This window comes from Coregonus lavaretus, assembly GCF_964263955.1.
Source record: "Coregonus lavaretus genome assembly, chromosome: 32".
NCBI classification, from domain to species: Eukaryota; Metazoa; Chordata; class Actinopteri; order Salmoniformes; family Salmonidae; genus Coregonus; species Coregonus lavaretus.
In genome coordinates, this window is record NC_140019.1 from 30,473,344 (window position 1) to 30,500,902 (window position 27,559).

Sequence of the window (27,559 nt, forward strand, 5' to 3'; positions counted from 1 at the left end):
GGATTTCATGTAATGGACATGCACAAAATAGTCCAACTTGGTGAAGTGAAATGAAAAAAATAACTTGTTTCAAAGAATCCTAAAAAATAAATAACGGAAAGTGGTGCGTGCATATGTATTCACCCCCTTTGCTATGAAGCCCCTAAATAAGATCTGGTGCAACCAATTACCTTCAAAAGTCACGTAATTAGTTAAATAAAGTCCACCTGTGTGCAATCTAAGTGTCACATGATCTGTCACATGATCTCAGTATATATACACCTGTTCTGAATGGCCCCAGAGTCTGTAACACCACTAAGCAAGATGCACCACCAAGCAAGCGGCACCATGAAGACCAAGGAGCTCTCCAAACAGGTCAGGGACAAAGTTGTGGAGAAGTACAGATCAGGGTTGGGTTATAAAAAAATATCCGAAACTTTCAAACATCCCGCGGAGCACCATTAAATCCATTATTATAAAAAATTGAAAGAATATGGCACCACAACAAACCTGCCAAGAGAGGGCCGCCCACCAAAACTCATGGACCAGGCAAGGAGGGCATTAATCAGAGAGGCAACAAAGAGACCAAAAATAACCCTGAAGGAGCTGCAAAGCTCCACAGCGGAGATTGGAGTATCTGTCCATAGGACCACTTTAAGCCGTACACTCCACAGAGCTGGGATTTACAGAAGAGTGGCCAGAAAAAAGCCATTGCTTAAAGAAAAAAATATGCAAACACGTTTGGTGTTCGTCAAAAGGCATGTGGGAGACTCCCCAAACATATGGAAGAAGGTACTCTGATCAGATGAGACTAACATTGAGCTTTTTAGCCATCAAGGAAAACACTATGTCTGGCGCAAACCCAACACCTCTCATCAGCCCGAGAACACAATCCCCACAGTGAAGCATGGTGGTGGCAGCATTCACCTTCCAGCAGGACTATGACCCTAAGCATACTGCTAAAGCAAAACTCCAGTGGTTGAAGGGGAAACATTTAAATGTCTTGGAATGGCCTAGTCAAAGCCCAGACTTCAATCCAATTGAGAATCTTTGATATGACTTAAAGATTGCTATATACCAGCAGAACCCATCCAACTTGAAGGAGCTGGAGCAGTTTTGCCTTGAAGAATGGGCAAAAATCCCAGTGGCTAGATGTGCCAAGGTTATAGAGACATACCCTAAGAAACTTGCAGCTGCAATTGCTGCAAAAGGTGGCTCTACGAATTATTGACTTTGGGGGGGGGGGAATAATTATGCACACTCAAGTTTTCCGTTTTTTAATCTTATTTCTTGTTTGTTTCACAATAAAAAATATTTTGCATCTTGAAAGTGGTAGGCATGTTGTGTAAATCAAATGATACAAACTCCCCAAAAATCCATTTTAATTCCAGGTTGTAAGGCAACAAAATAGGAAAAATGCCAAGAGGGGTGAATACTTTCGCAAGCCACTGTAAATTCAAATTCAAGTCTTGAAAAACAATCTGGCCTTAATGGCCACATGTATTCTTAAATCTCCACCTGATATAGCCAGAAGAGGACTGGCCTCCCTTCTGAGCCTAGTTCATCTCTAGGTTTCTTCCTAGGTTCCTGCCTTTCTAGGGAGTTTTTCCTAGCCACTGTGCTTCTGCATCTGGATTGCTTGCTCTTTGGGGTTTTAGGCTGGGTATCTGTAAAGCACTTTGTGACAACTGCTGATGTAAAAAGGGCTTTATAAAATACATTTGATTTATTGATTGCCCACAGAGCAAGCAAGTGCCATTTCTGTTGTTTGTTTGGAATCTTTATGGACAAAATCAAAAGTTACTTAGTCTTCACTGAACGTCAAGCTACCTCAGATCTAAAAAAGGACCAGTCTTCTGTTTCTTTTATGAAAGACAGAATGAATGGAAGAATAAAAGAGTGAAGATTTGAAGCAAGAGCTGCGAGGTAAAGCTAATAGCATCCTGGGGATTGTGAGTGAGGACAGGACAATGTTCCCCAAAAACAAATTATAAGAAAAACAAACACATAACCTCTGTTTTCCCTGAATGTAAAGTGTGTCTCTCCGGGATATATACCCTGCAGCCACATGCCACAGAACAACTAACAAACACAATATCACAAAAAGGATGAGAGTGAGAAGCAACGTAATAAAGTGATTCTATTAAAAAGCCATCTGAACGTTAATAAAAGTAATGATTTGATTATAACGTCCTATCCAAGACCCAGAGGCAAAAAGGTTAAAGTGCTTTTTATTTTTATGCCCCTGCATCACAAAGAAAATGAAAAAGGACGGAAGAGAGAAAAAAGCGTAACATAAAAACTATTGCTGCATTTTTCCATCTTTCTGTTAATGGGATTTGGTCCCTACTGCTGATGTGGCCGAGGCAAAAGCATTATTTGTGTTGGAAGCGATGGGAGATGGGTTGATGGGTTGATGGGATGAAGCACACCCACCCAAGTAGCTCAGCATTTCTTACGTAGTGGTTTCACCTATTCTCTCTCTCTTTCTCTCGCTCCTTTCACCGTCGCAACTGGTTGCATCGAAAAGGTGTTAAAGGGGAGATAGAGTCACACATTCTGTGAAGTTATTCTAGCTAGTGTTACGTTGCAGAGACAAAATCCTTCCATTGGGTACATGAGATCACATTTTGCAGCATATGATGTACATTCTAAGCACATGTTATGTGTGTAGTTAATTTATGTCACAGAAAAACAACTATCAATTCAATACGAATAAACTTTTATAATGCAAGGAATACTGTCCAAAGGGGTGTTTTCATTCTTGGCCACATGCAACTCTCTGAAGATCAAACAAAATTCTAAGGGGGAAATAATTTCAATATATTCTGTGAGCTGAGCACCACACAGCCTCTTTGAACATGTCCATTCCATAAAACCCAAGTAAGCCGAGTATAACTCAGTTCAGCATGAGGCAATGAATGTGCTAAAGAGGGAGAAAATTGCATGTATATGCCAGATAAACTTAACCATGAAATGTCAAAAGAAGTTTATCCTATTTCATTTACCATGCTGGGGGGATGCAATACCTATTACCATACCTGCCTGCCAGGGGCTACTGTGTTCAGAAATGAGTGGCACGGTCATGACTTTAACCAGACCCAAGGCTGTCAGCCATTTACATTCCAAGTCCCCAAAGGATGTTACTGCAATGTGGGTGTCACTTAGCCGGTGTTACCCGTGACAGACGCCCCCGGACACCCTCCTGTCTTAGGCAGAATGTGGTGTAAGGGAAAGGCCTGCAAGGGCTAGAGTGATGGACAATTTTTTGCTGGACATACAGTGGGGAAAAAAAAAGTATTTAGTCAGCCACCAATTGTGCAAGTTCTCCCACTTAAAAAGATGAGAGGCCTGTAATTTTCATCATAGGTACACGTCAACTATGACAGACAAATTGAGGAAAACAAATACAGAAAATCACATTGTAGGATCTTTAATGAATTTATTTGCAAATTATGGTGGAAAATAAGTATTTGGTCACCTACAAACAAGCAAGATTTCTGGCTCTCACAGACCTGTAACTTCTTCTTTAAGAGGCTCCTCTGTCCTCCACTCGTTACCTGTATTAATGGCAGCTTGGTTTGAAGAAATCAACTGTGGGAGCAATTATTAGGAAATGGAAGACATACAAGACCACTGATAATCTCCCTCGATCTGGGGCTCCACGCAAGATCTCACCCCGTGGGGTCAAAATTATCACAAGAACGGTGAGCAAAAATCCCAGAACCACACGGGGGGGCCTAGTGAATGACCTGCAGAGAGCTGGGACCAAAGTAACAAAGCCTACCATCAGTAACACACTACGCCGCCAGGGACTCAAATCCTGCAGTGCCAGACGTGTCCCCCTGCTTAAGCCAGTACATGTCCAGGCCTGTCTGAAGTTTGCTAGAGTGCATTTGGATGATCCAGAAGAGGATTGGGAGAATGTCATATGGTCAGATGAAACCAAAATAGAACTTTCTGGTAAAAACTCAACTCGTCGTGTTTGGAGGACAAAAAATTCTGAGTTGCATCCAAAGAACACCATACCTACTTTGAAGCATGGGGGTGGAAACATCATGCTTTGGGGCTGTTTTTCTGCAAAGGGACCAGGACGACCGATCCGTGTAAAGGAAATAATGAATGGGGCCTTGTATCGTGAGATTTTGAGTGAAAACCTCCTTCCATCAGCAAGGGCATTGAAGATGAAACGTGGCTGGGTCTTTCAGCATGACAATGATCCCAAACACACCGCCCGGGCAACGAAGGAGTGGCTTTGTAAGAAGCATTTCAAGGTCCTGGAGTGGCCTAGCCAGTCTCCATATCTCAACCCCATAGAAAATCTTTGGAGGGAGTTGAAAGTCCGTGTTACCCAGCGACAGCCCCAAAACATCACTGCTCTATAGGAGATCTGCATGGAGGAATGGGCCAAAATACCAGCAACAGTGTGTGAAAACCTTGTGAAGACTTACAGAAAACGTTTGACCTGTGTCATTGCCAACAAAGGGTATATAACAAAGTATTGAGAAACTTTTGTTATTGACCAAATACTTATTTTCTACCATAATTTGCAAATAAATTCATTAAAAATCCTACAATGTGAATTTCTGGATTTCTTTTCCTCATTTTGTCTGTCATAGTTGACGTGTACCTATGATGAAAATTACAGGCCTCTCTCATCTTTTTAAGTGGGAGAACTTGCACAATTGGTGGCTGACTAAATAGTTTTTAGTCCCCCCACTGTATCCATGGAAGTAAGTCCAACTTAAAAAGATGAGCCGTTTTTGGCCCTCTGGGCTGTGGAGGTCGAAGTAACGGACGGTCATATCCAAAGTGGACTTTACGTTAATGTGGCTGTATTAGCGCTGAAGGAGACGGCATGATACAACCTTCAAATACCCTTTCGTTTTAGATATCTGTGGACTGAGTTTTAGATTCTCATGGTGTAGAATAGCCTTGATTCAGTATCTCGCCGTATAACATTGAAATAAATGGGTGTTCTCACTCTAACCTTGTGCTGTCTGAAAAATCCGACTTCATGTTTTTTTTACACTCCAATCGACTGGTGGATTGGAGTATGAATGGCAGTGCCATTATCATTGCCTTGTAAGGAGAGATGAAACAAAACAAGATGAGTCATAGAAGTGATTTTCCTGAATCCAGCAGCTATACAGATGCAGATTCAAACACATTTTGCTAGTTTGCTTGTTTTCTATGTTGCTTTAATATGTGAAAAGCCAATACGGTGGAAAACTCTCAGCCATCTCAGCTAGATTATTAAAATGCATTTTAACCACACAACAGGAATATGTTAACTACACACTGTACCTATTATTGCAGAATGTTACATTAGGTCAATTTAGCCCTAGCCATACTGTGTTCCTGCGGCTTTGGTGCTCTCTCATAAAGATTGCTATTTGCTTGAGACGACACCATAAAATGCATTAGCGATTTGGTCTTGTAAATGCAATAACTTTTGGAATCACCAGAGCTAAACTCACAACAATTTCCAATCCTTCCTCAGCAGGTTATTTATGTATGGTAAGATTTAGAAATTCAGTCTCGGGGAGATAATATCACGAGGATGTGGGAATTGCACAACCATTAAATTGGATTCAGTCATATTATTGGCTGTATTTTTAAGTTGGTTATTTGTCATTGGGTTTTCAGGCTGCACACACAATGGCCTGCTCAAAGGGGTTTGAAATTCTCAAAGGAAAGACATATGAAAATATATTTTAGCTGGAAATGGGATTTTGCAAGTAGAGTGCCTTCAGAAAGTATTCACACCCCTTGACTTTTTCCACATTTTGTTGTGTTACAGCCTGAATTTAAAATTGATTAAATTGAGATTTTTGTCACTGGCCTACACACAATACCCCATAACGTCAGAGTGGAATTATGTTTTTAGACATTTCGACAAATTAATTAAAAATGAAAAGCTGAAATGTCTTGAGCCAGTAAGTATTGAACCCCTTTGTTATGGCAATCCTAAATAAGTTCAGGAGTAAAAATGTACTTAACAAGTCACATAATACGTTTCATGGACTCTGTGTGCAATAACAGTGTTTAACATGATTTTTGAATGACTACCTCATCTCTGTACCCCACCATATACAATTATCTGTAAGGTCCCTCAGTCGAGCAGTGAGTTTCAAACACAGATTCAACCACAAAGACCAGGGAGGTTTTCCAATGCCTCGCAAAGAAGGGCAACTATTGGTAGATATGTAAAAATAAAAAAGGCAGACATTGAATATCCTTTTGAGCATGGTGAAGTTATTAATTACACTTTGGATGGTGTATCAATGCACCCAACCACTACAAGATGCAGGCATCCTACCTAACTCAGTTACTGGAGAGGAAGGAAACCGCTCAAGGATTTTCACCATGAGGCCAATGGTGACTTTAAAACATTTACAGAGTTTAATGGCTGTGACAGGATAAAACTGAGGATAGACAGTATTACTCCAGCAATGTTAACCTAATTGACAGAGTGAAAAGAAGAAAGCCTGTACAGAAGACAAATATTCAAAAACATGCATCTTGTTTGCAATAAGGCACTAAAGTAAAGCTGCAAAAAAAGTAAAGCTGCAAAAAAATGGGGCAAAGAAGTTACTTTTTGTCCTGAATACAAAGTGTTATACAGTGGGGAAAAAAAGTATTTAGTCAGCCACCAATTGTGCAATTGTGCCCCAGATCGAGGGAGATTATCAGTGGTCTTGTATGTCTTCCATTTCCTAATAATTGCTCCCACAGTTGATTTCTTCAAACCAAGCTGCTTACCTATTGCAGATTCAGTCCCAGCCTGGTGCAGGTCTACAATTTTGTTTCTGGTGTCCTTTGACAGCTCTTTGGTATTGGCCATAGTGGAGTTTGGAGTGTGACTGTTTAAGGTTGTGGACAGGTGTCTTTTATACTGATAACAAGTTCAAACAGGTGCCATTAATACAGGTAACGAGTGGAGGACAGAGGAGCCTCTTAAAGAAGAAGTTACAGGTCTGTGAGAGCCAGAAATCTTGCTTGTTTGTAGGTGACCAAATACTTATTTTCCACCATAATTTGCAAATAAATTCATTAAAAATCCTACAATGTGATTTTCTGGATTTTTTTTCTCAATTTGTCTGTCATAGTTGACGTGTACCTATGATGAAAATTACAGGCCTCTCTCATCTTTTTAAGTGGGAGAACTTGCACAATTGGTGGCTGACTAAATACTTTTTTTCCCCACTGTATCTGGGGCAAATCCAACACAACACATCACTCTTCATATTTTCAAGTGTGATAGTGGCTGCATCATGTTATGGGTATGCTTGTCATCGGCAAGGACTAGGGAGTTTTTTTTTAGGATAAAAATAAACGGATTAGAGCTAAGCACAGGCAAAATCCTAGAGGAAAACCTGGTTCAGTCTGCTTTCCAACAGATACTGGGAGACAAATTCAGCATTCAGCAGGACAATAAACTAAAACACAAGGCCAAATACACAAAGGAGTTGCTTACCAAGATGACATTGAATGTTCCTGAGTGGCCTAGTTACAGTTTTGACTTAAATTGGCTTAAAAATCTATGGCAATACTTGAAAATGGCTGTCTAAGCAATGATCAACAACCAATTTGACAGAATTTGAAGACTTCTTTACATAATAATGTGCAAATATTGTACAATTCAGGTGTGCAAAGCTCTTAGAGATTTACCGAGAAAGACTCACAGCTGTAATAGCTGCCAAATGTGACTCAGGGGGTTGAATACTTCTGTAATCAAGATACAGTATATTAGTGGGGGGGTTTCATGTATTTATTTATTTTTTTACAAATGTGAGATTTTTTCTCCCACTTTGACATTACAGAGCAATTTGTGTAGATCGTTGACAAAAAAAAAAGACAATTAAATTAATTTTAATCCCACCTATGGAAAAAGTCAAGGGGTGTGAATACTTTCTGAAGGCTCTCGGTTCCTCTCCAAGAAAAAGTCATTTGAGGCCAAGGAGCTGCAGACTGTTTGTTTTAGTAGTGTTAGTTAAAGGGGCAATCTGGGATTGATACATACATTTTTTTTTTCTTTTCAATTAATTATATAGAGACATTGATTCTTGAAAAATTTAACTTATAAATGCCTCATGAGCTTAGTTAAACTGTCTTACTTAGAAAATAAAGAGAAAATAAAGAATAAAACCTGATCATCCATTGCATTTATAATTCACATGGATTATACACTTGGTAAAAGTATAAACTGTATTCAACAATACAGTACTTGCAGTACCATTAGGCTGCATTTACACAGGCAGCCCAATTCTAATATTTTGCCACTAATTGGTCTTTTGACCAATCAAATCAGATATCTTGCCAAGAATTGGGCAAAAGATCAGAATTGGGCTGCCTGTGTAGACTGAGCCTTAGTGGCAAAGGTGCTATATGCAGTGACTAACTGAAGAATGGCAACCACCCAACGTGTCTTCGGTGTGCTTAATTAATGCTACAACCTCACATCGACAGTTCCACAAAACTTAACTGAGGACCTGACTCATCCTCCTGATTTAGTTATTTAATTTATTTTATACCAGATCAAACTGCCATAAGGGACATTGCCATTCCATTGTGGCAAACATAGTTCAAATCCATATGTCCATTCGTCTATGTTTGAAAGGAGGGAGTAATTACATCAAGGCTCTCGTTTAACAAGGAATTGATTTGGCAGTGTTACTCCAGGACATCCTTGAACTAGATACTTAAAAATGAATAGAAGAACAGTGCCTTAAGTGAATTTAAAAATGCAGGAATAATTACACATATACTGCAAACTAATTAAGAAGTAGTGAACTCTCTGCCCCTCATCCCATTCTCTGTGTGATTAGGAATCATATTTCATATCCCACTAGTCGTTATTAATTTCTCTGTTGCAAAATCAACTCTTTTCTAGGGAGACGAAAATGGACCCATGACATCAGAGGAGGAAAAATCTCACTCTGGTTACTATTTCAAAGTCATTATATTAATAGTCGAAAAAAAGTGTTGTCTAGTAAGAGATATGGGTATTTTTATAATTCAATGCCTGTAATTTATATCTGCAGTAATACGAATGTATTTCCACAGGGAGAAGGGAGCATCCTCGGATAGGCAACAAGGAGCAGGAATTAGATCAGGAATATTAAGCTCTTTGTGAATTAGATAACAAGCCTCGGAGAGAAACATCCTCAGCCATTATCGCTCATGCTTGCAGCTGAGAATACGAGTCACCACAGCTGGTGATGACGACGACAAAAATAAAGAAAATCAACTGCAACTTCTCCCAAAAGTGACACACGGCGGCAGCTGTAACCTGCCATGCTTTTTCACAAGATTACTGGTCTGTGAAAAGAAGAATAAAAAAGTGACATCACATCCATCTGGAGAGTTTGGGGTGGGAGAAGACCAACTTGCCTATCTTCCCTCGAGAATGAGGGCTGCAGGCCGCGGTGCACGTGTTGGCGGAGGTTCTGGAAAAGAGAGTGAGGTCTGCAGGCCGGGGTGCAGGTGTTGGAGAAGGTTCTGGAGAAGAGAGAGTCTCCGAAGGAACTTCCAACCGTGTGGAAGTGTTTTGTTTCTGTTGTCCACTGTCATCATCTGCCATGAAAAGATGCTAATCAATGCTTCTCAATGAGTCACTCAAGAACATTGATGAACACTCCTTCTCACCTAAATCAAGTTTATCACTAGCCCATTGATATCACTCAACGTACTGTATGTGCATGATTGAGTACACGTGCATACTTGCAAAAGCATTTAAGACTGAACTACACAACCAGCCTTTTAACATTTAAACAACCAGCCTTCTTCTTCTTCTTCTTCTTCTTCTTCTTCTTCTTCTTCTTCTTCTTCTTCTTCTTCTTCTTCTTCTTCTTCTTCTTCTTCTTCTTCTTCTTCTTCTTCTTCTTCTTCTTCTTCTTCTTCTCCTCATCAAAGTGTTAGATTGGCTATTGAAGAAGTCTTGATAAGGTTAATATCCTCCATCGTCTTAGTACTTCATCTGTCTGGTGGAACTTGCGTCATTATACACTGAACATGCATCTATTAAAAACAAACAAAAACATTTTTTAAAGTGAGAATAGGCATTGGTCTGAAGCTGAAAAAGAAAGGAAATTCACATAAGCGCCACAATGCCTATTCCACCCCTGCTCTACCAAGGTTTTCCAGCACACAGCTTTTACCTACTACAGTAGCTATGCTGGTATTGTACTTCCAACATTGTGTAGGTAGGTTGCTTAGGATTAAAACCTTCTCAAACTGCCTAATTCATAGTCTTAGAGGAGGTGCTTCCACAATAATGTGATTTGTACTGCATACAAGGTAAAGTATTGGATTCTTCACACACCACAGTAAGATATTATCTCATCATGCAACCGTTTCATGCTTTTTAAATTAAATTAAAGTAATTTTACTTTTATACTTACAAGACCATCAGGCTTGATTTGGTAATAGACCAAGTCCATATTATGGCAAGAACAGCTCAAATAAGCAAAGAGAAATGACAGTCCGTCATTACTTTAAGACATGAAGGTCAGCCAATACGGAACGTTTCAAGAAGTTTGAAAGTTTCTTCAAGTGCAGTCGCAAAAACCATCAAGCGCTATGATAAAACTGGCTCTCATGAGGACCGGCACAGGAAAGGAAGACCCAGAGTTACCTCTGCTGCAGAGGATAAGTTAATTAGAGTTACTAGCCTCAGAAATTGCAGCCCAAATAAATGCTTCACAGAGTTCAAGTAACATACACATCTCAACATCAACTGTTCAGAGGAGACTGTGTGAATCAGGCCTTCATGGTTGAATTGCTGCAAAGAAACCACTACTAAAGGACATCAATAAGAAGAAGACACTTGCTTGGGAAGAAACATGAGCAACGGACATTAGACCAGTGGAAATCTGTCCTTTGGTCTGGAGTCCAAATTTGAGATTTTTGGTTCCAACCGCCGTGTCTTTTCCGAGTGAAGGAAAAGCAGCCAACAAGTGCTCAGCATATGTGGAAACTCCTTCAAAGCATTCCAGGTGAAGCTGGTTGAGAGAATGCCAAGAGTGTGCAAAGCTGTCATCAAGGCAAAGGGTGGCTACTTTGAATAAATAAAAAAATAATAGTTTATTTTTTTTATAACTTTTTTGGTTACATGATTTTATAAGTGTTATTTCATAGTTTTGATGTCTTCACTATTATTCTACAATTTAGAAAATAGTAAACAATTAAGAAAAACCCTTAAATTAATAGGTGTGTCCAAACTTTTGACTGGTACTGTATAGACATATAATTGTAATATCAGGACATTGTAAAGTCCATTATCCATCTGAACAGTATTAATTAGGCAGTTTGAGGTTTGGATCCTAAGCAACCTGCCCACACATAGTGTGAAGTACAATACCAACATACACTCTTAGAAAAAAGGGTTCCATAAGGGTTCTTCAGCTGTCCCCATATGAAATCCCTTTTTGGTTCCAGGAAGAACCCTTTTCGGTTCCATGTAGAATGATTTTGGGTTATATTTAGAACCCTCTGTGGAAAGGATCCTACATGGAACACAAAAGGATTCTACGAGGAACCAAAAGGGTTCAACCTGGAACCAAAAAGGTTTTTTCAAAGGGTTCTCCTATGGGGACAGCCGAAGTACCAGTTTAGGTTCTAGATAGCACCTTATATAGCTACTGTAGTAGGTCAAAGCTGTGTGCTGGAAAACCTTTGTAGATCATGGGTGGAATAGGCATTGTGGTACTAATGTGAATTTTATGTTTTGGCTTCAGACCAATGCTTATTCTCACTTAAAACATATTTTCTTGTTTTTAATTTCCATGGTTTTTACACCGGAAAGTGATTATGCAACATTATTATACAACATTATAATACAGCATAACACAGCACTAAACGTTCATTAAAAGTAAACAATAATTACAAATGGCAACAGAAATAATGTAGTTGTTGGCATTTATTTAATATTAACAGCTGACTTTCCAGAGGAAAACGAAAAATCAGAAACCCATTTCAAGCCGATATGGAGTAAACTGGAAAAAATTTCTCTGATCTCTCTTAAGACAATCGAGCAAGCTCCTGGAAAATACACAAATAATCAATACGTATCCATTAACTATTTACATAAAAATATATCTTATAGTTTACTGAAGAAAGGCTTAGTACTACATTGCCTGTAAACAAAAGTGAGTTATCACTAAATATAAAATGTACAACCAAATGTACATTCATCAGATATAGTCAACTTTGTAAATACAATTCACGGATGGCCACAATTGCTCTTGACAAGATACAGGTTTATGCAGGCTTTTTTGTTCAAGCCCAGTTCTACCACATCTGATTCTACTATGCATGGTCTCGATGACTAGATGAGGTCTTGATGAACAGGTGAGTAGTATAATCAGGTGTGGTAGCACTGGGCTTAAACAGAAAAGCCTGCAAAACAATGTGGCAATTTTCAAAAATCCAGATACAAACACTGCAACAAATGACGAACTGCTGAGAAACACCTATAAAATACAGACATTAGACAAGTACAACACTCTTAAGAAAAATGATATATTTACAAATCTGAAATTGGATAGGTGCTCTAAATCCTTGAATACAAAACTTCAGCTACAAATGTCCTAAGTAATGCTGTACACCTCCCGAGTGGCGCAGTGGTCTAAGGCACTGCATCGCAGTGCTAACTGTGCCACTAGAGATCCTGGTTTGAATCCAGGCCCTGTCGTAGCTGGCCGCGACCGGGAGACCCATGGGGCGGCACACAATTGGCCCAGGGTAGGGGAGGGAATGGCCGGCAGGGGATGTTGGTAGAGCATGGTGTTTGCAATGCCAGGGTTGTGGGTTCGATAAAATAATGTATGCGCTAACTGTAAGTCGCTCTGGATTAGAGCGTCTGCTAAATGACGTAAATGTACACAGCTGTCCAACTCCACTAAAAGAGCACACATGTCCTCATTTATAAATGGCACTATACATATGAAAACAGATGGAAGTACTCACAGATTTGGAACAGAACATCAATTTTAAGTATTAATAGTGTGCAAAGTAGCATGTTTACTGTGTGCATTTGAATTGGCATAAGTCGTTTGTCAGTTCCACATGCCAGCTTGCATTTCTCCGTGACAGGCGCATTCCCACAATCCGCCACTCTGCCATAAAGCACTGTGTCCGTGGGCAGTACTGTAGGGATGGCGTACATCTCATGGATGAGGGCAACAACCTCTTTCTTCCTTCCTGGTCTCTCCTCCATTCTAGCAAGTTGTACACACCACCACACTCACTGCCACTTGCCTGCCACTCCATGAACCCAAAGGCTCTTTTAAGGGGGGAGGGGTTTACCCCTTTTTCTCCCCAATTTCGTGGTATCCAATTGGTAGTTACAGTCTTGTCCCATCGCTGCATCTCCTGTACGGACTCGGGAGAGGTGAAGGTCGAGAGCAATGCGTCCTCCAAACACAACCCAACCGAGCCACACTGCTTCTTGACACAATGCCTGCTTAACCCGGAAGCCAGCCGCACCAATGTGTCGGAGGAAACACCGTACACCTGGCGACCGTGTCAGCATGCTCTGCGCCCGGCCCTCCACAGGAGTCGCTAGTGCGCGATGGGATAAGAACATCCCTGCCGGCCAAACCCTAACCTGGACGACGGTGGGCCAATTCTGCGCCGCTCTGTCGCGACACAGCCTGGACTCGAACCAGGATCTCTAGTGGTACAGCTAGCACTGCAATGCAGTGCCTTAGACCACTAGGGAGGCCCCCCAAAGGCTCTTTAATAAACGCATATAAGCACTGTGTGTAAAAACTATACACTAAAGAGAATGGTCAAAATGTAGGACCTTCAGTTCTGAAGGCGGTGACACTAACTGCTACACTAAAAACCTTGTTGTAAACATGTCAACTTGACACTCTATTTAAATGGACAGTCTGGTGATGACAGGAAGCTTTGGTTCCAAAATGATTTTGATCATTCATGCTTAATTCTCTTGCTTGGTTAAAAATAAATTGTCTAAAACAGTTGATTGATAGAAAACAAACTCATTTAATCATGTAGTTAACAAAGTTAGCAAACATTTGGTTTTCTTTTGACTGCAAGCTGCAACATGATCTCATAGCATTTCATATTATTCTGTATGTACTGTAAATCTGAGAAACTCCATTTAATATAATATGTTACGTTTCGTATTGAATATTTTATTTTTTATATATACAGTGGGGAGAACAAGTATTTGATACACTGCCGATTTTGCAGGTTTTCCTACTTACAAAGCATGTAGAGGTCTGTAATTTTTATCATAGGTACACTTCAACTGTGAGAGACGGAATCTAAAACAAAAATCCAGAAAATCACATTGTATGATTTTTAAATAATTAATTTGCATTTTATTGCATGACATTTTTAATGAATTTATTTGCAAATTATGGTGGAAAATAAGTATTTGGTCAATAACAAAAGTTTCTCAATACTTTGTTATATACCCTTTGTTGGCAATGACACAGGTCAAACGTTTTCTGTAAGTCTTCACAAGGTTTTCACACACTGTTGCTGGTATTTTGGCCCATTCCTCCATGCATATCTCCTCTAGAGCAGTGATGTTTTGGGGCTGTCGCTGGGCAACACAGACTTTCAACTCCCTCCAAAGATGTTCTATGGGGTTGAGATCTGGAGACTGGCTAGGCCACTCCAGGACCTTGAAATGCTTCTTACGAAGCCACTCCGTCGTTGCCCGGGCGGTGTGTTTGGGATCATTGTCATGCTGAAAGACCCAGCCATGTTTCATCTTCAATGCCCTTGCTGATGGAAGGAGGTTTTCACTCAAAATCTCACGATACATGGCCCCATTCATTCTTTCCTTTACACGGATCAGTCATCCTGGTCCCTTTGCAGAAAAACAGCCCCAAAGCATGATGTTTCCACCCCCATGCTTCACAGTAGGTATGGTGTTCTTTGGAAGCAACTCAGTATTCTTTGTCCTCCAAACACGACGAGTTGAGTTTTTACCAAAAAGTTCTATTTTGGTTTCATCTGACCATATGACATTCTCCCAATCCTCTTCTGGATCATCCAAATGCACTCTAGCAAACTTCAGACGGGCCTGGACATGTACTGGCTTAAGCAGGGGGACACGTCTGTCACTGCAGGATTTGAGTCCCTGGCGGCGTAGTGTGTTACTGATGGTAGGCTTTGTTACTTTGGTCCCAGCTCTCTGCAGGTCATTCACTAGGTCCCCCCGTGTGGTTCTGGGATTTTTGCTCACCGTTCATGTGATCATTTTGACCCCACGGGGTGAGATCTTGCGTGGAGCCCCAGATCGAGGGAGATTATCAGTGGTCTTGTATGTCTTCCATTTCCTAATAATTGCTCCCACAGTTGATTTCTTCAAACCAAGCTGCTTACCTATTGCAGATTCAGTCTTCCCAGCCTGGTGCAGGTCTACAATTTTGTTTCTGGTGTCCTTTGACAGCTCTTTGGTCTTGGCCATAGTGGAGTTTGGAGTGTGACTGTTTGAGGTTGTGGACAGGTGTCTTTTATACTGATAACAAGTTCAAACAGGCGCCATTAATACAGGTAACGAGTGGAGGACAGAGGAGCCTCTTAAAGAAGAAGTTACAGGTCTGTGAGAGCCAGAAATCTTGCTTGTTTGTAGGTGACCAAATACTTATTTTCCACCATAATTTGTAAATAAATTCATAAAAAATCCTACAATGTGATTTTCTGGATGTTTTTTTCTCAATTTGTCTGTCATAGTTGACGTGTACCTATGATGAAAATTACAGGCCTCTCTCATCTTTTTAAGTGGGAGAACATGCACAATTGGTGGCTGACTAAATACTTTTTTTCCCCACTGTACATTTACATTTACATTTTAGTCATTTAGCAGACGCTCTTATCCAGAGCGACTTACAGTTAGTGAATACATTTTTTTTTTTTTTTTTTTTATACTGGCCCCCCGTGGGAATCGAACCCGCAACCCTGGCGTTGCAAACACCATGCTCTATCAACTGAGCTACATCCCTGCCGGCCATTCCCTCCCCTACCCTGGACGACGCTGGGCCAATTGTGCGCCGCCCATGAGTCTCCTGGTCGCGGCCGGCTGCGACAGAGCCTGGATTCGAACCAGGATCTCTAGTGACACAGTTAGCACTGCGATGCAGTGCCTTAGACCACTGCGCCACTCAGGAGGTACATCTACATATCCTTTTTAAAAATATATTTCCCTTTATTACTTCCCTAATTGGAGTAAACTAGTGAACAACAATGCTTAGGCCTCTACTTCCAGCTTATACCTACTATATACATTTTATGGACATAGTCAATTTTACAATAATTCTATTTTGCTTGTTTTTACTCCTGAACTTCCTCTACCCTCAACCTCTCCGATCATTTTTATGATGTCCATCCGGTTTGCTTCTATATGCCATATCTTTCTACCCTGTCTTAGATCAGATGCTCAATGAGCTGTGACATAATGAATGGCATCCAAACTCAAAACCCCAAAAGTGATGCATTTCTCAAAGAGAAGTCCCTGTTTCCATTTGCTAGAATGTATGAATCAAATAATGAGGACTTGGGGCATGAACTACATCAGTTCAGAATAATGTTACAAAAGAAAATACAGAGTGGCATGCAGAGACCCTCCAGTGTAGTAGAGCTAGCATTACTCATTGAGCCTTATAAATAAGTTTTCTTTGAGCTCTTTAAACTGTGCAAAATAGCTGTTTCAATACCTGTTAGTACCGCTTCTTGTGAACTGAGTTTTTCTCCACTAAAGCTGGTGAAAACGTATCTTAGGTCCACAATGTCAGATGAGAGATTAAGCAATTTAGGTGTATTAAGTATTGAGTGAAGGAGGGCAAAGGCCTTGAATCTAGATGAATTTGCTGATCTTTTTGCAAGAAACCACAAAAACCGTAGAATATAGTTGATGTAACTGATACTGAATATGTAAAAAAAAAATTGGGGGGGTGGGGTAAGGGGGGGTAGAAGGATTACTTTATCCTATCCCAGGTATTCCTTAAAGAGTTGGGGTTTCAAGTGTCTCCGGAAGGTGGTGAGTGACTCCGCTGTCCTAGCGTCGTGAGGGAGCTTGTTCCACCATTGGGGTGCCAGAGCAGTGAACAGTTTTGACTTGGCTGAGCGGGAATTGTGCTTCCGCAGAGGTAGGGGCCAGATGTGGATGAACGCAATGCCCTCGTTTGGGTGTAGGGACTGATCAGAGCCTGAAGGTACGGAGGTGCCATTCCCCTCACAGCTCCGTAGGCAAGCATTTCATCTGGAGAGAGAGGGAAGAAAGAAGTCAAAGCATAGGGTAGCGCAGTGTGAGCAGGACCAGCAGTGTCATTTCACTTAAACGAGGATCGGATGTCGTCAACCTTCTTTTCAAAATGGTTGACAAAGTCAACCACAGAGAGGGAGGGGGGGGGGGGGATTCAGCAGGGAGGAGAATGTGGCAAAGAGCTTCCTAGGGTTAGAGGCAGATGCTTGGAATTTAGAGTGGTAGAAATTGGCTTTAGCAGCAGAAACAGATGAAGAAAATGTAGAGAGGAGGGAGTGAAAAGATGCCAGGTCCGCAGGGAGTCTAGTTTTCCTCCATTTCTGCTCGGCTGCCCGGAGCCCTGTTCTGTGAGCTCGCAATGAGTCGTCAAGCCACGGAGATGGAGGGGAGGACCGAGCCGGCCGGGAGGATAGGGGACATAGAGAGTTAAAGGATACAGAAAGGGAGGAGAGGAGGGTTGAGGAGGCAGAATCAGGAGATTGGAGGGAGAAGGAATGAGCAGAGGGAAGAGATGATAGGATGGAAGAGGAGAGAGTAGCGGGAGAGAGAGAGCGAAGGTTGTGATGACGCATTACCATCTGAGTAGGGGCAGAGTGAGTAGTGTTGGAGGAGAGCGAGAGAGAAAAGGATACAAAGTAGTGGTTGGAGACATGGAGGGGAGTTGCAGTGAGATTAGTAGAAGAACAGCATCTAGTAAAGATGAGGTCAAGCGTATTGCTTGCCTTGTGAGTAGGGGGGGACGGTGAGAGGGTGAGGTCAAAAGAGGAGAGGAGTGGAAAGAAGAAGGAAGAGAGAAATGAGTCAAAGTTAGATGTAGGGAGGTTGAAGTCACCCAGAACTGTGAGGGGTGAGCCATCCTCAGGAAAGGAACTTATCAAGGCGTCAAGCTCATTGATTAACTCTCCAATGGAACCTGGAGGGCGATAAATGACAAGGATGTTAAGCTTGAATGGGCTAGTGACTGTGACAGCATGGAATTCAAATGAGGAAATAGACAGATGGGTCAGGGGAAAAAGAGAGAATGTCCACTTGGGAGAGATGAGGATTCCTGTGCCACCACCCCGCTGACCAGATGCTCTCGGGTATGCGAGAAAACATGGTCAGACGAGGAGAGAGTAGTAGGAGTAGCAGTGTTTTCAGTGGTAATCCATGTTTCTGTCAGCGCCAAGAAGTCGAGGGACTGGAGGGTAGCATAGGCTGAGATGAACTCTGCCTTGTTGGCCGCAGAACGGCAGTTCCAGAGGCTGCCAGAGACCTGGAACTCCACGTGGGTCATGCATGCAGGGACCACCAGGTTAGAGAGGCAGCAGCCACGCGGTGTGAGGCGTTTGTATAGCCTGTGCGGAGAGGAGAGAACAGGGATAGACAGAGGCATAGTTGACAGGCTACAGATAATGGCTACAATAATGCAAAGGAGATCGGAATGAAATGAACTAAACATCTGGGAAAGCGAGAGAGCGGGGCCTCCCTCACTTACGTTTCACAGAAAAACACAAATATAACTCTCCCAACTTCCACCTCAGAAACTATAATTGTTGTAAACTACAGCGGTTCAATGTTTTCTAGGAATAGACTAACTTAGTTTATTCAGCTAGCTAACTTGGTACTGTATTCTTCCGTGAAAACCGTCCAGGGCACCTAGTCATATGACGCCACAGCCAACTAGCATGCCGGACTCAAACAACACGGTTTAGCACCAATACTCGGCCACAACAAACCACCAGTGTGTCAACACGCCAAGCAGATCATTCGTGTCTGTGTCTAACGTTGTGGGTTACTCCCGACAGCTTGAGCGAGTCCGTTGTCATCTTATTCAGCCAGTTAGTTAGCTAGAATAGTTAGCTAGCCATTACTTTCTGCCTACGAAGAAACCCGTCCTCCCAAGTCACGAACACACAGAGAGAGCCAAGCTAACGTTAACTAGTCACCCATGTCCCGAATTCCCTTGAACGACTCTGGTTACCAGTATGTAAAAACAAAACACAAATGTAGGTTATAACTTACCCCTAGCAGCTACTGTTAGCTAGCCAAGTGCAAAGCTAGCCACTGAATTGACTCAGCCAGTTCGCGTCTGTTCGGTAGGTCATTCCAGCTATTATTTAGTAGCTATCCAGGTAGCAACAAGCTAGCTACATTTCGAGCACAGTAACTACTTACTACCTAACGTTAACGATTCAGACAATGAGGTTAAAAAACAGCTGAATGGTAGGCATTATTGTATGTAATTATTGTAGGCAGCTAGCTGGCGTAATTACAGGTACTCTCAGGCGTGAAACAACTATCCACAGTTGCTAATAGTTACCAGTAGCTACCCGCTAGCTAGTCCAGGTAGTGGGTTAGCTAGCTTCGTGCTTCACCGGGCTCAGCCGAATACAATACTGTCACGCTCGTTCACAGACGGGACGGACCAAGGCGCAGTGTGATATGCAAACATGTTTATTTACACAAATAAACACACGACAAAACAATAAACTAACGACACGTGAAGTCCTAAGGTAACACAACAAACCTTATACAGAACAAGATCCCACAACCCACTAGTGCCAATAGGCTGCCTAAGTGTGGTCCCCAATCAGAGACAACGAGCGACAGCTGCCTCTGATTGGGAACCACACCGGCCAACATAGATCTAGACATACTAGACTTATAACATAGACCTACACCACATAGAAAATACACACCCTGACTCAACAAATAAGAGTCCCCAGAGTCAGGGCGTGACAAATACCTACAATAATTACATACAGCAACCCACGATAACTACCTACAATACCTAACTACAATCTAAATACATAGTTTAAGCTTTACTCGACAAAGCTTAAACTATGTATATAAGCCATATAAGCCAAGCTTACCTCCCACCAGAGAGTGACACAACCTCGATACCAATTGAGCAACGTTTGAATAGCCAGTATGCAGGCCATGGACGAACTGGGCCATTTTCACCTTCCAGGAATTGTGTACAGATCCTTGCGACATGGGGCCGTGCTTTATCATGCTGAAACATGAGGTGATGGTGGCAGATGAATGGCACGACAATGTGCCTCAGGATCTCATCACGGTATCTCTGTGCATTCAAATTGTCATTGATAAAATTCAATTGTGTTCATTGTTCGTAGCTTATGCATGCCCATATCATAACCACACCGCCACCATGAGGCACTCTGTTCACACCGTTGACATCAACAAACCGCTCGCCCACACAACGTCATACACACTGTCTGCCATCTGCCCGGTACAGTTGAAACCAGGATTCATCCGTGAAGACCACACTTCTCCAGTGGTCATCGAAGGTGATCATTTGCCCACTGAAGTCGGTTACGATGCCGAACTGCAGTCAGGTCAAGACCCTGATGAGGACGTCGAGAAGGCAGATGAGTTTCCCTGAGACGGTTTCTGACAGTTCGGTTTCTGATAGTTTGTGCAGAAATTATTTGGTTGTGCAAACCCACAGTTTCATCAGGTGTCCTGGTGGCTGGTCTCAGACGATCCTGCAGGTGAAGAAGCCAGATGTGGAGGTCAAGGGCTGGCGTGGTTACACATGGTCGTGAGGCTGGTTGGACGTACTGCCAAATTCTCTAAAACAACATGTGTAGAGAAATTAACATTACATTCTCTGGCAACAGCTCTGGTAGACATTCCTGCAGTCAGCATGTCAATTGCAATCTCCCTAAACTTGAGACATCTATGGCATTTTGAGGCATCTTTGGCATTGAGTTATGTGACAAAACTGCACATTTTAGAGTGGCCTTTTATTGTCCCCAGCACAAGGTACACCTGTGTAATGATCATGCTGTTTAATCAGCTTCTTGATATGCCACCCCTGTCAGGTGGATGGATTATCTTGGCAAAGGAGAAATGCCCACTATCTGGGATGTAAACAAATGTGTGCACATATTTGAGACAATTAAGCTTTTTGTGTGTATGGACATTTCTGGGATCTTTTATTTCAGCTCATGAAACATGGGACCAACACTTTACATGTTGCATTTATATTTTTGTTCAGTGTAGTTGCAAAGTTGGCAATTAGCTAAAATGCTAATGTTGTCCATGAAGAGATTGGAACACTCAACCTTTGGATTGCTAGACATTTGCGTTATGCGCCCATCCTTCCAACCTGAGCAACCACCCTCATTTTTCCTTAAGTAACCTTCTGTCTTATGTATCCATACCAAACGTAACATATTATACTGTTCCGGATTTACATTTACTATGTTACGTCTAGTCTATGAGACCAGGCTGGCACACAGCATTTCACGAAAGCAATGATTCTGATGTTGCTGTTTTACCCTGCTGCACCATGTGCAGCCTCCTGACTATGTTTTACTTGTGCATGGAGACTTGGAATTTATTCTACACATGTTTGAAACAGTGAGGCTGTCAGTTGAGTCTGGTAATTTGATGCTAGCATGCACAACTGAGGTTCTGTTTACATGTGCATTTGGGGTTCAACCATTTACTAACTAGCTCACTGTTTCTTAACAAAACAGTTTTGTTTTCTCTGCTATGGTTTGTGTGGTCTTGGTTGTTCTTAGTCGGAGAAATGTAGCGTAGCAGTGTTTGTCCTGTCTGAAATCTGGCAACCTCATCTTACCGTAGCTTGGTCTGTGCAATGCAAATGAACGTGAGCAGCGTGGTAGTTTCCCAAAGTTTGGTGGTTTTAAACTTAATGTAACTAATGTTAACTAGATATGTTTTGTGTAAGAAAGTATGATATATTGTGGTGCATGAACTGGCCAAACACATTAGCTAATGCTACCTTGCTAGCTAACGTTAACTGGCTATCATAACAGCAAAGGACGTTCGCTAGCTTATTTGTGCATATTTATTTGTGCTCCGATTACGCGTAAGTGTCTAGATCAGCAGTTTACACATGATGACTTCAGCCTTATATGAAAAAACGTACTAGGAAAACTATAGCTAGCTAGCGTTCCTCGCATGTTTGTTAGCTACCTAGCCAACGGTAACGGACTGGTATATCTTTACGTTAGTTAGCTAGATAGCTAGCTACCTAGCTAATCAAAACAAAACAAAACCACATTTATTGGCTAGCCTTTATTTGCCTGTTTGTTAAGTAGCTAGCTTTCAGCTGACTGGTGTTAGCTAGCTACAGAGGATAGCTGTTGGACTTTGTACAGGCAAGCTAACGTTAGCTAGGTAACGTTAGCTAGCTAGTTACCTAGCTAATCAAAATATCTGTTTGCATTTATTAATTAACCTCAGCTTGAATACCACCATATAGCTACATATATACAGTACAAGTCAAAAGTTTGGATCCACCTACTCAATCAAGGGTTTTTCTTTATTTTTACTATTTTCTAAATTGTAGAATAATAGTGAAGACATCAAAACTAAGAAATAACACATATGGAATCATGTAGTAACCAAAACAAAGTGAAACAAATCAAAATATATTTTATATTTGTGGTCCTCTGTAGCTCAGCTGGTAGAGCAAGGTAGTGGGTTCGATCCCCGGGACCACCCATACACCCCAAAAATTTATCCACGCATGACTGTAAGTCGCTTTGGATAAAAGCGTCTGCTAAATGGCATATTATATTATTTATTATTTATATTTGAGATTCTTTAAAGTAGCCACCCTTTGCCTTGATAACAGCTTTGCACACTCTTGGCATTCTCTGAACCAGCTTCACCTGGAATGCTTTTCCAACAGTCTTGAAGGAGTTCCCACATATGCTGAGCACTTGTTGGCTGCTTTTCTTTCACTCTACCATCTGACTCATCCCAAACCATCTCAAATGGGTTGCGATTGTGGTAAAATAGCCCTTATAAAGCAAATCAAATCAAATCAAATGTTATTTGTCACGTGCGCCGAATACAACAGGTGTAGACATTACAGTGAAATGCTTACTTACAAGCCGTTAACCAACAATGCAGTTTTTAGAAAGAATACGATATAAAATAATACGAAATAAAAGTAACAAATAATTAAAGAGCAGCAGTAAAAATAACAATAGCGAGGCTATATACAGGGGGTACCGGTACCGAGTCAATGTGCGGGAGCACCGGTTAGTCGAGGTAATTGGGGTAATATGTACATGTAGGTAGAGTTATTAAAGTGACTATGCATAGATAATAAACAGAGTAGCAGCAGCGTAAAAGAGGGGTGGGGGGCAATGCAAATAGTCTCTGTAGCCATTTGATTAGATGTTCAGCAGACTTATGGCTTGGGGGTAGAAGCTGTTTAGAAGCCTCTTGGACCTAGACTTGGCGCTCCGGTACCACTTGCCGTGCGGTAGCAAAGAGAACAGTCTATAACTAGGGTGGTTGGTGTCTTTTTTAGGGCCTTCCTCTGACACCGCCTGGTATAGAGGTCCTGGATGGCAGGACGCTTGGCCACAGTGATGTACTGGGCCATACGCACTACCCTCTGTAGTGCCTTGCGGTTGGGGGCGAGCAGATGCCATACCAGGCAGTGATGCAACAAGTCAGGATGCTCTCGATGGTGCAGCTGTAGAACCTTTTGAGGATTGGAGGACCCATGCCAAATCTTATCAGTGTCCTTAGGAGGAATAGGTTTTGTCGTGCCCTCTTCACGACTGTCTTGGTGTGCTTGGACCATTTTAGTTTGTTGGTGATGTGGACACCAAGGAACTTGAAGCTCTCAACCTGTTCCACTACAGCCCCGTCGATGAGAATGGGGGCATGCTCGGTCCTCTTCTTTTTCCTGTAGTCCACAATCATCTCCTTTGTCTTGATCACGTTGAGGGAGAGGTTGTTGTCCTGGCATTACACGGCCAGGTCTCTGACCTCCTACCTATAGGCTGTCTCGTCATTGTCGGTGATCAGGCCTACCACTGTTGTGTCATCGGCAAACTTAATGATGGTTTTGGAGTCCTGCCTGGCCATGCAGTCATGAGTGAACAGGGAGAACAGGAGGGGACTGAGCACACTCCCCTGAGGGGCCCCCGTGTTGAGGATCAGCGTGACGGATGTGTTGTTACCTACCCTTACCACCTGGGTGCGGCCCGTCAGGAAGTCCAGGATCCAGTTGCAGAGGGAGGTGTTTAGTCCCAGGGTCCTTAGCTTAGTGATAAGCTTTGAGGGCACTATGGTGTTGAACACTGAGCTGTAGTTAATTAATAGCATTCTCACATACAGTGGGGAGAACAAGTATTTGATACACTTCCGATTTTGCAGGTTTTCCTACTTACAAAGCATGTAGAGGTCTGTAATTTTTATCATAGGTACACTTCTACTGTGAGAGACGGAATCTAAAACGTCTATTGTTAAAATCCAGAAAATCACATTGTATGATTTTTAAGTAATTCATTTGCATTTTATTGCATGACATAAGTATTTGATCACCTACCAACCAGTAAGAATTCCGGGTCTCACAGACCTGTTAGTTTTTCTTTAAGAAGCCCTCCTGTTCTCCACTTATTACCTGTATTAACTGCACCTGTTTGAACTTGTTACCTGTATAAAAGACACCTGTCCACACACTCAATCAAACAGACTCCAACCTCTCCACAATGGCCAAGACCAGAGAGCTGTGTAAGGACATCAGGGATAAAATTGTAGACCTGCACAAGGCTGGGATGGGCTACAGGAAAATAGGCAAGCAGCTTGGTGAGAAGGCAACAACTGTTGGCGCAATTATTAGAAAATGGAATAAATTCAAGATGACGGTCAATCACCCTCGGTCTGGGGCTCCATGCAAGATCTCACCTCGTGGGGCATCAATGATCATGAGGAAGGTGAGGGATCAGCCCAGAACTACACGGCAGGACCTGGTCAATGACCTGAAAAGAGCTGGGACCACAGTCTCAAAGAAAACCATTAGTAACACACCATGCCGTCATGGATTAAAATCCTGCAGCGCATGCAAGGTCCCCCTGCTCAAGCCAGCGCATGTCCAGGCCCGTCTGAAGTTTGCCAATGACCATCTGGATGATCCAGAGGAGGAATAGGAGAAGGTCATGTGGTCTGATGAGACAAAAATATAGCTTTTTGGTCTAAACTCCACTCGCCGTGTTTGGAGGAAGAAGAAGGATGAGTACAACCCCAAGAACACCATCCCAACCGTGAAGCATGGAGGTGGATGCTTTTCTGCAAAGGGGACAGGACAACTGCACCATATTGAGGGGAGGATGGATGGGGCCATGTATCGCAAGATCTTGGCCAACAACCTCCTTCCCTCAGTAAGAGCATTGAAGATGGGTCGTGGGTGGGTCTTCCAGCATGACAACGACCCGAAACACACAGCCAGGGCAACTAAGGAGTGGCTCCATAAGAAGCATCTCAAGGTCCTGGAGTGGCCTAGCCAGTCTCCAGACCTGAACCCAATAGAACATCTTTGGAGGGAGCTGAAAGTCCGTATTGCCCAGCGAAAGCCCCGAAACCTGAAGGATCTGGAGAAGGTCTGTATGGAGGAGTGGGCCAAAATCCCTGCTGCAGTGTGTGCAAACCTGGTCAAGACCTACAGGAAACGTATGATCTCTGTAATTTCAAACAAAGGTTTCTGTACCAAATATTAAGTTCTGTTTTTCTGATGTATCAAATACTTATGTCATTCAATAAAATGCAAATTATTACAAAAAAATCATACAATGTGATTTTCTGGATTTTTTTTTTTAGATTTGGTCTCTCACAGTTGAAGTGTACCTATGATAAACATTATAGACCTCTACATGCTTTGTAAGTAGGAAAACCTGCAAAATCGGCAGTGTATCAAATACTTGTTCTCCCCACTGTAGATGTTCCTTTTGTCCAGGTGTGAAAGGGCAGTGTGGAGCACAATAGAGATTGCATCATCTGTTGATCTGTTGGAGCAATTTGCAAATTAGATTGGGTCTAGGGTTTCTGGGATAATGGTGTTGATGTGAGACATGACCAGCCTTTCAAAGCACTTCATGGCTACAGACGTGAGTGCTTCGGGTCGGTAGTCATTTAGGCAGGTTACCTTAGTGTTCTTGGGCACAGGGACTATCGTGGTCTGCTTGAAACATGTTGGTATTACAGACTCAGACAGGGAGAGGTTGAAAATATCATTGAAGACACTTGCAAGTTGGTCAGCGCATGCTCGGAGTACACGTCCTGGTAACCCCTCTGGCCCTGCAGCCTTGTGAATGTTGACCTGTTTAAAAGTATTACTAACATCGGCTACGGAGAGCGTGATCACACAGTCATCCAGAACAGCTGATGCTCTCATGCATGTTTCAGTGTTACTTGCCTCGAAGCGAGCATAGAAGTAATTTAGCTTGTCTGGTAGGCTCGTGTCACTGGGCAGCTCGTGCTGTCCTTCCCTTTGTAGTCTGTAATAGTTTGCATGAACGTCGGAGCCGGTGTAGTACGATTCGATCGTAGTCCTGTATTGACATTTTGTCTGTTTGATGGTTCGTCGGAGGGCATAGCGGGATTTCTTATAAGCTTCCGGGTTAGAGTCCCGCTCCTTGAAAGCGTTAGCTCTACCCTTTAGCTCAGTGTGGATGTTGCCTGTAATCCATAGCTTCTGGCTGGGGTATGTACGTACAGTCACTGTGGGGACAACGTCGTCGATGCACTTATTGATGAAGCCAGTGACTGATGTGGTGTACTCCTCAATGCCATCGGAAGAATCCCGGAACATATTCCAGTCTGTGCTAGCAAAACAGTCCTGTAGCTTAGCATCTGCTTCTTCTGACCACGTTTTTATTGACTGAGTCACTGGTGATTCCTGCTTTAGTTTTTGCTTGTAAGCAGGAATCAGGAGGATATAATTATTGTCAGATTTTCCAAATGGAGGGCGAGGGAGAGCTTTGTACACGTCTCTGTGTGTGGAGTGAAGGTGGTCTAGAGTTTTTTTTCCCCTCTGGTTGCACATTTAACATGCTGGTAGAAATGAGGTAAAACTGATTTAAGATCCCTGCATTACAGTCCCCGGCCACTAGGAGCGACGCCTCTGAATGAGCGTTTCCTGTTTGCTTATGGCCGTATACAGTTCATTGAGTGCGGTCTTAGTGCCAGCATCGGTTTGTAGTGGTAAATAGACAGCTACGAAGAATACAGATGAAAACTCTCTTGGTAGATAGTGTGGTCTACAGCTTATCATGAGATACTCTACCTCAGGCGAGCAAAACCTTGAGACTTCCTTAGATATCGTGCACCAGCTGTTGTTTACAAATATACATAGACCGCCACCCCTTGTCTTACCAGAAGCTGCTGTTCTATCCTGCCGATACAGTGTATAACCCGCCAGCTGTATGTTATTTATGTCATCGTTCAGCCACGACTCGGTGAAACATAAGATATTACAGCTTTTAATGTCCTGTCGGTAGCATTTTCGTGCCTGTAGGTCGTCCATTTTATTATCAAGCGATTGTAAGTTGG